At 41.3% G+C, this 13,494-nt stretch overlaps 1 long non-coding RNA gene across 1 annotated transcript; it reads left to right on the plus strand.

Annotated features, from left to right (window-relative positions):
• The first annotated feature begins 9,220 nt into the window (after positions 1-9,220).
• Positions 9,221-13,185, plus strand: LOC115596755 (uncharacterized). The gene is made up of 3 exons (XR_003986958.1): positions 9,221-9,331; positions 10,150-10,222; positions 12,314-13,185. It is a non-coding gene; the product is annotated as an uncharacterized LOC115596755 (long non-coding RNA).
• Positions 13,186-13,494: the final 309 nt, after the last annotated feature.

Consider the following 13,494-nt stretch of genomic DNA (forward strand, 5'->3'; position numbering starts at 1 on the left):
GCATGACAGGAACCTACGTATAGTTCTGCAACGCCTGGCTGACGCTGGCCTGAGACTTAACATGCAAAAATGTTCATTCAGACAGACAAGCCTCAGATTTTTGGGACATATCATCTCCAAAGACGGAATTCTACCTGACACAGACCACATCACAGCCGTCCGCGACGCCCCATCCCCACACGACCTGGTCGCACTACGGTCCTTCTTAGGGCTAATTTCATGGTACAGTAAATTCCTTCCAAATTTTGCGGCGGTGGTGGAGCCGATGAGAGCATTGCTGAGAGAGGCTACAGACTCTGGCTTTCAATGGACCGCGGATGCAGACCGCAGTTTTCACGAACTGAAACAGTTGCTACTAGACAGTCCAGTGCTAGCATTATTTGACCCTTCTCTCCTCACCTTTGTGACCACAGATGCGTCAGATTACGGCCTGGGTGGTGTGCTGACCCAACTACACCCAGATGGGACTGAACGCACTGTAGCATTCGCATCTCGGAGTCTCACTGCCCCAGAAAGAAAATATTCGACAGTGGAAAAAGAGGCTCTGGCGTGCGTGTGGGCTGTCGAAAAATGGAGGTCATATCTCTGGGGATGGCGCTTCACTCTAAGGACTGACCATCAGGCACTGACCACGTTGCTGGCCACCAAAGGAATTGGTCGGGCAGGCATGAGAGTGGCGCGGTGGTCAGCTCGACTGCTCTGCTTCACCTACGATGTTGAGTACAGACCAGGATCACAGAACCAGGCTGCAGACTGTTTGTCACGTCTGCCACTCCCCACTCATACAGCTGCAATGGAGGAACCTGAGATGGTTGCATCTGTACTATCAACTCTGTCTGTAAGTGACTTTACCTCATCCTCTGCACGATGCCCTGAACTCACCCTCTTACGTGCTCAGATTGAAGAGGGCTGGCCCAAATGCAAAAAAGACGTGGATCCCGCTCTGACACCATACTTCCTGGTCCGTCATGTCACACACATCAAGGAGTAGTGCGCACCAAACAGAGGCTACGTGAACTGTACTGGTGGCCTCAGATGGACAAGCTGGTGGAATCCATCATTTCCACATGCCTCAACTGCCAGCTCAATGACAAATCTGCCAAGACAGCACCTGCTCCACTTCAGCCCATCCAACTGCCAGATAAGCCTTGGGAGAAGGTAGGACTGGACATTGTGGGTCCTTTTGAGAATGCTCCTGCCCAATGTAGGTTTGCAGTGACTTTAATAGACTATCATCGTAAGTGGCCAGAAGTGGCATTTTCTCAGTGTGTCACTGCTGGAGTTGTCATCTCGTTCCTGCAGTCAGTCTTCAGCAGGGAAGGGAATCCTAGCTATATTGTTACTGACAATGGCCCACAGTTCCTCTCTAGTGCTTTTGCTGATTTTCTGTCAGAGAGGGGAATATGTCACCTGTGCAGTAGTGTCTACTACCCACAGTGCAACGGAGCGGTAGAAAGATGGAACAGAGTGCTTAAGGAATGCATCTTGGCTGCCGAACAGATGCAGAAAAACTGGAAACCTGCAGTAACTGACTTCCTGCAAAACTACCGTACAACACCGCACGCAACCACTGGTGTCTCACCGTCTGAGCTATTGCACAACAGACGAATGAAAACTAAGCTGGATATCTTTCCTGTTAAAGACATGAGTGACAAGTGCACTACTGTGAGAAGTACAGTGGAAAAGCAACAGAACAAGTCAAAGCAGTATACTGACAAACGTCGAGGTGCAAAGATGCCTGCATTCAAGCCTGGAGACTGGGTGAGAGTGAAAAAGCCTGACCATGCCCACAAAGGAACTCCAAAGTTCACACCACCTTTGTCCATTCAGAGACAGATTGGACCAAGTACATTTGTGTTAAGTGATAACAAGAAGTGGAATGCTTCTCGGCTGACTCGCTGTCCGGCGGGTCCTGGACCACCAACAGTAAAGCCGGCTGATACAGCCCCAGTGACTCTGAGAAGGCGTTCTAGAGTGGCTACTCGGCTTGCTACCCTGCTTGGCTGATGAACTTTCAGCTTGGTTAAGAGAAAAAAAAGAAAAAAACTGAGTCAAATGCCATAGTTTCCTGTGTGTGTAATGTTAAAAAACAAAACAAAAAAAAACTGCTTAGTCAAGTTCACTAATGACTCAAACTTCAGTTGACAGATTGTGATGTTTCATTATCCTGTACAACACTAGAGTTAAAATAGCCACTAAGAAAAGTAATTTCTGTTTCTGACATGTTAGAAATGTTTTGTTAATGGCTTAACAGAAATGGCATAACAGCTAAGGTTATGCTCTGAGTGCTGTTTGCTAACTTGAGTTCTCACAAATGCCATTCATGTTTTATGTTAGTCTGAAGGTACTGTGCAAAATCTTTCAAGTAAGGGGGGAATGTTGTGTCCGCCACTAGGTGGCATTGCACTGCTGGGTGTACACGGTGTGAAGAGCAGAGAAGAAGAGAGTATGCATGTACGTGAGTGTGTGTTCGGCTAATAAAGTAGCCAGTGAAAAGCAGCACTGTTCTCCGTGTTTATTCTACTTCGACCACACAAACAACAGAACAAATTGTTTGTTTTTCAGGTCCTACAGGTGTCAACGGTATGTATGATACCGTGTTAACATCATGCAGGTGTATTGCATGTTCTTGTTTCAAGCTGTCCCTGTTCAGGTTCAATAATGTTCCTATAGATGGTTCAGCATCCTAAAAGAAAATAAGGTTTGCAAACCTTTAGGAAGCACACGGTAATTTTGTTACCAGTAAATTGGCAGTACAGTTTACCCACAATGGATGCCACCTAAGCAAAAGATCTATGACTGTGGCTACCCCTGTCACCCATTGCTGTTTCACATCTGATGGATATGGTGGCAAAATCAATTTAAATCCTCTAAATGAACAAAATTCCTAGGAGCTTCCTCGAGGTGTCTTTGTTTTGATACAATCGGGGAAATAAAACTTTTTCTTTTGAAGGTACCTGTCTGTCATCGGGTTTGTGATCAACATTGACACCCTGATGCTGATGATTCCGGAGCTGCTCCAAGTCCAGCAGTATGTCTGCACCTACCAGTTCAGAGCCAAGATCCCTTGGAGCTTCTCTTTAATTAAATCAGAGCATCAGGTAGGGTTTTTACATTTTACAGCCTTTAAAAAACAATAAGAGAAGATCTTTGGTGTAATTGTAGTATGTGGGTGTGTGTTGTTTTTTTTCCTTAAGGGGGCTGAAACAACAATCCCTCTGCCAGCCAGTTCCAGGGCATCTTCCGGCGTCTGATGTCTCACCAAGTGGACTAGGCAACGTGGCAGCACAGGATGACACAGCGTCTCTGTCTGCTGTCGAGCTGTCTGCTGTCGAGATGTCCTCTGCCGAAACTGCAGACGAACTCCCTTCCCCATTGGTTAACTTTGCAGCCCTCGTGTGTGACCACGGCTACCTTCCCACGCGCTTTGGTGGTCTTGTGAACAATGCTGTGGTCTACATCGCAGGGTTTGTGGTTCGGCAGGTTCCAAGAAGGCTCTCTTGCGATGTGTGCCGTGCCAGCCTGGTGACAGACGCCATACACTCTTCACATGATAAGAGCTACCACCTACTTGTGCTCAAAAATAATGGTGGGCTGATAATTCCATCAGAGGGCACAGTCAAGGTGGTGAGAGCAGCAGAGCGGGTGATTCGCCAGGTCCACTCAGGGCAAGCTCCTAAAGTGTCAGTGGTCATTCATGTGGTCCGTGAGGAGATTGGCACAGATGATGTGTTTTTGCTCGGGGAACATACTGGAGACACACAATTTGGCATTGACAACCACCATTCTAAGCTACTAAAACTAGTGGTGTCTGTGTTCCTCAAAATTAGGCTACACCACATTGCAAAACTAACCTCACTCAAATACCAGAGTGGCAGCACTTGAAAGAAACTGTGAAAAACAGTTCTCTTTCAGGGGTTTTAGCTCCAATTCATGAAAGGCTTGTAAATACTCTTGTAAATAGTTTTCTGGGGGATTGTTAATCTTCTTTCTCTTGAATATTTCAAAGTTCTTCCACTTAACCCTCTGTTATTTCAAAGAACCTGTTTAGATTGAATATTTGGAATCAATCAAATCACTTTATTCATAGAGATGGCGATACTGATCCGGGGATGGTGGGAGTTTAGGAGCTGGGCAGCCACAAGGAACAAAGTTCTCCTCAGTGTCCTGCAGTGTGCAACGTCTGAGTCCTCAGGGGAGCCACTCAAAAAAATGGAAAGAATGTGATGGATCCTGCAAGTTCCTGCAAGCTGTTCTGACAGTCTGATATTCAAAAAGGATATCTTGATATCTCTCTGATCTCGTTTGGTACAGAGTTCCAATAATTAGTGGCTCTGACAGAAAAGGCTGATATGCCAAACTCAGTACATCTGTGCTGTACTGCACAGTGACCTCTGATAGTCGTCCTCGTTGTTCTCTTGTCGTCTGGGCGCAGTAATATGAACTCCTTTAACGGAGGAGCGGCCAGATTCTGAATTACCCTATACACCAAATTAACATTGGCAAGACACACTACATTTTCAAAAGTCAAGAGTTTGTGCTTTTGAATGATGTTGCAGTGATGATGACTTGATAGCTTTTTGTCCAATGCCTTGAGAGTTTGTTTATAGAGCATTTGTAGTGGAGCAAGTGTTGTTTTCAGGTTTGTGACCAACTTGTGATGCAGTATGCAATATGTGAAAAAATCATTGAGTACGATATATAATTTGGCGGCATCTAAGGGAAGCTGATTTCGAACGTATCTGAAGTTTCTTAGGTTGAATTTGACAGTGTTACACACCTGCTTTATGTGTTTCTTAAAGACAACTGTGAATCAACAGTAACTCCCAGGTATTTAAAATGTGACACAGTCATGCAAGAGGTAGGTCGTTAACATATAAACTAAATAATAAAGGGTCTAAGACTGAGCCTTGCGGGACACCAACAGAGCAGTTAATGAATGATGACATTTTATTCCCAACTCTGGTGCATTGTCTTCTCATAGTAAGATAGGATTCCATCCATTTATTTCATAATCAGAAAAATTTAAATTTGAAAGAAGAACATTATGATTTACTGTATCATAAGCTTTTTTCAGATCCAAAAAAACAGCTCCTACAGCACTCCCACCGGCTAGTTTTGATTTGATTTTTTCAAGAAAATAGCAGGTAGCCATTTTGGTCGGATGTTTTTTTCTGAAGAATGTAATGGGGGTGCTGAGGGAGTTAATATTGTTCTTTAGAAATGTTGAATCCTACTTAAATGTATCTTTTGCCTTTGAGGACTTTAAAGTGCTTAGGATCTTACAAACTTTATTTTCAAGGACTTTGATTGTCTTAAAAATCTGCTTATTAAAATCAGGTGCTGCTGTTTTTAATTCTTGCACCAAATGTGTGAGAGAGATTCTGCACTGACGCAGTAAAATAAGTATTAAATGCAGAGGCAATTTCACTGAGATCACTAGTTACATTTCCAGAATTTTCAGCTCATGTCCCTTTCCCTGATTTTTCTTTGTTAGTTTATTTATTTTCCTCCATATCAATTTCCTTTTTCCTTTTCCTTTCAGAGCAAAGTAGCACTGACTAGAGACAGCAGATCCTATGTCTACAATAATTTATTAATAATAATAATAATAATAATAATAATAATAATAGTGATATAATTATAATAACAACAATAATAATATGATATTAGTATGATAATAATAATAGCAATGGCAACAATAATATAATGATAATAATAGCTATAATAATAATAGCAATAATCATATATATATATGCTCAAATGCAATGTATACCCTTCAAGCTTTAAAAAAAAGACTTGAACACACCGGAACGTTTTCTGTGTTCTTTTCGTTCTATCTCTGTCTGTCTGTCTGTCTGTCTGTCTGTATGTCATGTCTGACGTTTGACAAACAAACCTCGTGAAAATAGCTTGACAACTGAGCGATTTATTATCACTTTCATTGTTTAGAAACACCATTCCTTCATACGTCTATGGATGCACTGTAGGAGTGAGTGGCCCTGTTCCAAGATGGCCGCCCTGTAGGCACGCCACTCTAGTGGGCGGCAGCAGTCAATGCGGCGTCTATGTATATATGTCTATTGGGGGGGACCGCCAGGCCGCCATTAACCACCAATAGGTTTTAATAGACCTGGGCCCAGTGATGTGCACAGGGGGGGAAAAACGCGCGCTAAAGTGCCCTCTTGGTAGCCAAAACGCGTGCTAAACTGCCCTCTTGGGTGGAAAAAACACACTAAACTGCCCCCTTGGCTGGTTAAAACATGATAAACTGCCCTCTTGGTTGGCAAAAACGTGTGCTAAAGTGCCCCCTTGGGAGGCAAAAACGTGTGCTAAAGGTCCCACCTGGTTGGCAAAATACAACTGCCCTCTTGGGTTGCAAAAACGCGTGCTAATGTGCCTTCTTGGGAGGCAAAAACGTGTGCTAAAGTGCCCTCTTGGGAGGCAAAAACGCGTGCTAATGCGCCCTCTTGGGAGGAAAAAACACTTGCTAAAGGTCCCACCTGGTTGGCAAAATATAACTGCCCTCTTGGGTGGCAAAAACGCGTGCTAATATGCCCTCTTGGGAGGCAAAAACGCGTGCTAATGCGCCCTCTTAGGAGGAAAAAACACTTGCTAAAGGTCCCACCTGGTTGGCAAAATACAACTGCCCTCTTGGGTGGCAAGAACGCGTGCTAATGTGCCCTCTTGGGAGGCAAAAATGTGTGCTAAAGTGCCCTCTTGGGAGGAGAAAACATTTGCTAAAGTGCCTTCTTGGGAGGCAAAAACGCATGCTAAAGTGCCCTCTTGGGAGGCAAAAAAACGCATGCTAAAGTGCCCTCTTGGGAGGCAAAAACACGTGTTAAAGTGCCCTCCTGGTTGGAAAAACACACTAAACTGCCCTCTTGGGTGAAACAAACACTAAACTGCCCTCTTGGCTGGTTAAATCATGATAAACTGTCCACTTGGGTGGCAAAAGGGCGTCTTTAAGTGCCCTCCTCATTGGCAAAACACACTAAACTGTCCTCTTAGGTGAAAATAAAACACTTAATTGCTCACTTGGGTGGTTAAAACAAGTTTAAGCGCACTCCCGGTTGGCAAAACATGATAACCTGCCCTCTAGTCTTGGGTGGTATGAACGCGTGCTTAAGTGCCCTCATGGTTGGTAAAACACAAGTGCTCTCTGCCATTGTGCTGCCATTGGATGGAGAATATTGATTCCAATTAAGGCATGCAAGCTTTCCCAGAGTCATTTTATGGTCTCAACAAGTTAAACCCTGTTTATGTTCAATACACTTTGTATGGCCATTAGCACATATTTTCTGTTTTTTTTAAATGTATTTATTTATTTCTTTTTTGCAAACGGCCGATGGGCTAATAAACGTTCTAGATTTTATTTTCAATTTACAATTTAGGCTAGGTCAGTTAGATTCATTGTATTTAGTATATTATGGAATAAATTGATAGCAGCTAGATAGATGGTAACTTAAGTTTTAAGAACACATTCCCGTTGTTAAAATAAGTCCATTCCATCCATTTAAGTATTCGGTTTTAGACACACTCTCTCTCAAATGGTCACATGTCAGTTGGGACTTAATACTGACTGAGGTGCAACCCGGCATCCTACTGCTGTGTGAGGTAGTAGCTAATACAGCAAGCTGTGTATTAAGTTACCAATGTTGCATTACTAAATACTAGTGTATGTAGCCTGGAAGTGCTATTATTAGGTAGAGATGCCTATCACATGTTTCAGCCTATGCTGAGGAGCTAGCCTAGCTAAGTCTTGCGGGAATAGCTTTTTAAATCTTTTCTTTTCTATTTTAATTTTTAAAAATGCTTTTCTTTAAAATGCCTTTTTAAGTGCACAGCTCAGTTGGAAACATATACAGTGGCTTGCAAAAGTATTCACCCCCCTTGAACTTTTCCACATTTTGTCAAGTTACAACCACAAACTTAATTGTATATTAATGACATTTCATGTGATAGACCAACACAAAGTGGTGCATAATTGTGAAGTGGAAGGAAAATGATACAAGGTTTTCAAACATTTTTAAAAATAGAAAACTGAAAAGTGTGGTGTGCAAAAGTATTCACCCCACTTTACTCTGATACACTTAAATAAAATCCAGTGCAACCAATTGCCTTCAGAAGTCACCCAATTTAGTAAATGGAGTCCACCTGTGTGTAATCTAATCTCAGTGTAAATACAGCTGATCTGTGAAGGCCTCAGAGGTTTGCTAGAGAACATTGTTGAACAAACAGCATCATCAAGCCCAACCAGACAGGTCAGGGATAAAGTTGTGGAGAAGTTTAATAAAGCATGGTTAGGATATGGAAAAATATCCTAAGCTTTGAACATCTCACAGAGCACTGTTCAATCCATTGGATGGGAAGATGGATGGAGCCAAATACAGGACAATCTTGGAAGAAAACCTGTTACAGTCTGCAAAAGACTTGAGACTGGGTCGGAGGTTCACCTTCCAACAGTACAACGAGCCTAAACATACAGCCAGAGCTACAATGGAATGGTTTAGATCAAAGAATATTCATGTGTTAGAATGGTCCAGTCAAAGTCCAGACCTAAATCCAAGTGAGAATCTCTGGCAAGACTTGAAAATTGCTGTTCACAGACACTCTCCATCCAATCATACTAAACTTGAGCTATTTTGCAAGAAGGAATGAGCAAATATTTCAGTCTCTATATGTGCATCGCTGGTAGAGACTTACCCCGAAAGACTTGCAGCTGTCATTGCAGGGAAAGGTGGTTCTACAAAGTGTTGACTCAGGGGGGTGAATACTTTTGCACACCACACTTTTCTGTTTTTTATTTTAAAAAAAAGTTTAAAAACCATGTATCATTTTCCTTCCACTTCACAGTTATGCACCATTTCGTGTTGGTCTATCACATAAAACCCCATTTAAATACATTTACATTTGTGGTTGTAACATGACAAAATGTGGAAAAGTTCAAGGGGGGTGAATACTTTTGCAAGCCACTATGTCCATGCTTCATCATACACTGAAAAAAGTGAAACAAAGCTGTTTTTCATTTAATGTGTTTGTTTTCATTCCAATGAATATAAAAATTACTTTGCTCAAGTAAACTAAACTTTCTTATTTATGTTTATGGTTGAATCTATTTTTTTTACTTTACTTTAATGTAAACTGACAGCGATGTACCAAACTGATTTTTTTTATTTTAATCAAAGCATTTTTATTAGACTGAGCGATTCGCGCATGCGCATTCTTTAAAAGTTCTGGCGGCAATTGTACTTCCGCCTCAGTCCTCCATCGCAGAAGACGTCGTGCGAAGAGAAAAATATCAGGCCCACGGCATTGTGGCGACGTTAAGGTAAGTCATTACGATTTTTAAAGATGACTGGGCGTAAACTTTAGCCCCCAGACAAAGAGTCTGTCTTACGTTTGTGCTTTTGTGGGCAATTAATCGTTCTGCTAGGATTTGCGCTGGGGGGAGGGGGTTCGCCGTTGTCGTTGGCGAGGCCGAGCGGAGGTCACCGGAGCTCCGGAGAGGAAGCTGGCCGCCATGGTGCGTGTGTGTGGGAGCAGCGAAGCTTGAGCTCGGTCTCATGAGCTCAGCAAGAACTGCGGACCTGCGGTGTATATTTTGCGGTGAATATTAATTAAACAGGGACTAAAATTAAATGTTGAATATAATAATAATTCAAAAACGGCGGCCGGGCGGGCGGGGGCTGCTATCGTTGTGCTGTGTGAGGGCGGATACAGCCGGGGCAGGAGGTGAGTGAGTGGGAGCAGACAAGCAGGTGAAAGTGGGATAGGGGGAGAGAGGATGGTGATTAAGAGAGGCAGATAAGCTATTTTATTTTTGAGCAAATGTTCTTGTGTTTGACTTATAGCTAGTGGAATAAATATTACTGGTACTGTGGTGCTTACTGTGCTATTGTGTTGTGTTTGTGTGTTGCTTACTGTGCTGTATTTTCTCTTTTTGGTAAAGCTAAACTGAACTAAGTAATAATGAAGCAACATAAGTTACGTTTTGTCAGGTATTTTATTTCATAGGCATCGTAAATCCGATTTAAAAAGAACAGAAGGCATAATAATGTTTTGTCAATTTTAAACTGTATTAGATTCATGTTCATGGGACATTGAGAATATCCAACATTAAAAGGTTTTTTTCTCTTTTAATTTAAGGAGAGCAGCCACAAGATCCACTGTGTTCTGCTGTGCAACCACCAGTTTGGAAGTCCCTCGTCTTATTGTAGTGGTAAGTTCAATATCATGAGGGCATTTGTGATAATTAGATCACTCTCCTAAAACCGTCCTCTCTTCTGCCTTTTTATTTTTCCTCAGTTGTCCATGTATGTGGAAATGTAAAGACTGTGAGAATTCATATTCAAGAAGATCAGAACTTCTGAAACATTATAAACTTGATCATCATCATTATGGGCGGGGCCGTGCTTACCCCTGTACTTATGAGAATTGCCCATGCACTTGCAAAACATGGAAAGCTCTGCTGACTCATCTAAGCAAATGCCATCCTACTCAAAAATCCCCACAGGAAGATAGCTTTTCAGCATTCAAGTGCCACATCTGCAACAACAATCAACTTTCTACAGAGACTGATTATTTTAAACACATTGGGACACATTTAAGAAATCGTGAATCTGTTGAATGCGTTTTTAATGATTGTTCATATAAAACAAATATTTACGGAGCTTTTAATACTCACAAATGGCGAAGACATAACCCCCACACAATTCATGATTTTAAGCCAGGAATAGTTGATGGACCTGTTGGTAGTTCTGCTGTTGAAGAATCTTTTGAAAGCGGTGCTGCTGTACAATCTGATGATGATATAACATCTGAAGAACTGACTAATGAAGAACCAACAAATTTGACACAATCTATTGAAGTGAAGTTAGCCTCGGTCCTGCTTAAGTTAGAAAATTCTTTTCTGGTGCCAAGTGCAGCTGTAACCGAACTGCTTGATGAGTTACAATATTTAATTGGTACTGCTTCTGTCCCTGTCGCCCAGAAGACTCTACTGGACTCCTTAAAAAGTAACAATTGCATAGTTGATGAATCTCTTGTTAAAGAGTTAGCGACTGTACTTTGCACTACAAATCCCATTAAAGCTGCAGTAGGGAAGGGCGGTCCTCTCTCGACTGCATGGAAAAGGAAGGCATATTATAGAAAAAACTTTAATGTTGTGGAGCCCATTGAATATTTTTTAGATCGTAAGAATAATAAGACTTTTCAGTATGTGCCACTACTCAAATCCTTGCAGCAACTTTTAAACTGTGAAACAACACTAAATAAGGCTATACATTTGAAGGAAAAACATCCAGTGCAGAGTGATAAACAAGTATACAGATCATTTTGGGATGGACAACCTCTGGAAAAGTAATGCTATTCTATCAAAAGAATGTGCAATTTCTGTGATTTTGTATGTTGACGACTTTGAAATCTGCAATCCCCTCGGGACATCCCGTAAAAAACACAAAATCTGTGCCTTGTATTGGATTTTAGGCAATCTGCCACCTGGTTGTCACTCCTCATTGTCCTCTATCCATTTGGCTGCATTGATCAATAGCAGTGATGTTAAGGTCTATGGTTACAAAAAAGTGTTGGAGCCTTTGATTGCTGATCTCATAACATTGGAACAACATGGGGTTTTTGTGGAAAAGCTGGGAAAAACTTTGAAGGGTACATTGCAGTGTGTTTTCTCAGAAAGCTTCTTTCTGAGAAAATATCCGCCGGGCCTAGACACTGGTGGTGGTAGGGATGATGCCTCCTGACATGGAAACCTCTGGTTGAAGATAGAGATGGTCTATATCTTGATTGGGGGGGTGAAGGGATGGAGGTGGGTCGAGAAATGTTGTGTACTGGATGAGGGTAGAGAGAGAGAACATCACAACATATGACATCTTAAGACTGATTGAATGAAGAGGGTGAAGGTGGAGAACTGTGATTGGATGTAGGTGGAGCCAGAGGAGTCAGATTTTGTCCTAAATTACCCATTTAATTAATCAAAATATAGTGACAGTTCCAGCAAATATGATTGAAGAATCTAAATCCACTGTTATACACTGGAAACAATTATTCAAACTACTCGACTATTACACTTAAACATGCATTTTTAACATTTCAACTCCCTATTCATCACCATTCATCCTTTACTGTAGCTTACAAGTTCTACTTTTCAGCTGTTGCTTCAGCCTTGTCAGCATTGCTTCAGCAGTTTCTTCAGTGGATTCAGCATTGCTTCAACAATGGTGTTCAGCATTGACATGCATTGTCTTCAGGAAATGCTCTTTCTAATTGTCCTCATTTGTTGATTTTTTTGTGTGTGCAGGATATGCAGGAAAATGAAGCAGCCATGGCAATCGTCAGTGGAAACGAGGACATTAAAATCGTCATTGACGGAACAGAGGTCCTCAGAGAGGTGCCCACAATAGCAACGGCTGTTGCTATGTTCTTCGGACTCACCTACACTCTCAACATAAAATATCCAAAAAATCTGCAGTACACCCTTGAGTTTGTGCAAAAAGTCCTGATGGAGCTTGGTGGGAAAAAGATCTCCCCAAAAATTCATAGGCTGAATACCCAGCTTTACAGCCAAGAGTAGGCACAGTTGAGTTCCACTGTCTGGCCTGATTTAATGGCATTTCTACAACCAAGACTTTGTACCTTTTTTATCTGAGGTTGTTGTTTGAAACTTACACTAGCATAACTGCATTTCTGCTGCATTATTGTAAAAAGAATCTGCCTAAGTTTTCACAGGCACTAGAGGGCATTGTGCTGAAAATGTACCCTTTTATCTGAGGTTGTTGTTGTTTGAAATTTACACTAGCATAACTGCATTTCTGCTGCATTATTGTAAAAAGAATCTGCCTAAGTTTTCACAGGCACTAGAGGGCATTGTGCTGAAAATGTACCCTTTTATCTGAGGTTGTTGTTTGAAATTTACACTAGCATAACTGCATTTCTGCTGCAGTATTGACAAAATAATCTGCCTAAGTTTTCACAGGCACTAGTGGGCATTGTGATGAAAACCTGGAGAGCACTGATTTGTTTATTACACTTTTTATTTCAAGGAATTGTTCCTTGATGGAATGGTCACTGTTCAGTGAGAAAAAAATGTTCAAATGCTGTTTGTAACCATTATGGTTGAGATGTTGAAAAAAAAATCTTAATTCAACAATAAAATTTTGTGTTGAAAAGGAATGGCTTCTGAGTGTAAATCAAAAATTTATTAAAAATATTGTTTTTTTAAATTCAGGTCTATAAATATTAAATTATGATGACTTAAAAATGTTATTTGAGACAACTTAAAAAAATAGTTTGCTCCCATATTCAAAAGTTGTTTAAATGAATTTAAAATATTCAGGTTGAACCAAGTATATTATTTACATTCAGTAATAAAACCAATGTATTTATTTTAATTTAGTAAAATCTGAAATAATTGCTTTGGTTCAACCTTCAGAAATGGGTTTACATGAAGTTAAATATTTCAGGTCAAATCAAATGAATTAT

This window comes from Sparus aurata, chromosome 2 (genome assembly GCF_900880675.1).
Source record: "Sparus aurata chromosome 2, fSpaAur1.1, whole genome shotgun sequence".
Taxonomy (NCBI): domain Eukaryota; kingdom Metazoa; phylum Chordata; class Actinopteri; order Spariformes; family Sparidae; genus Sparus; species Sparus aurata.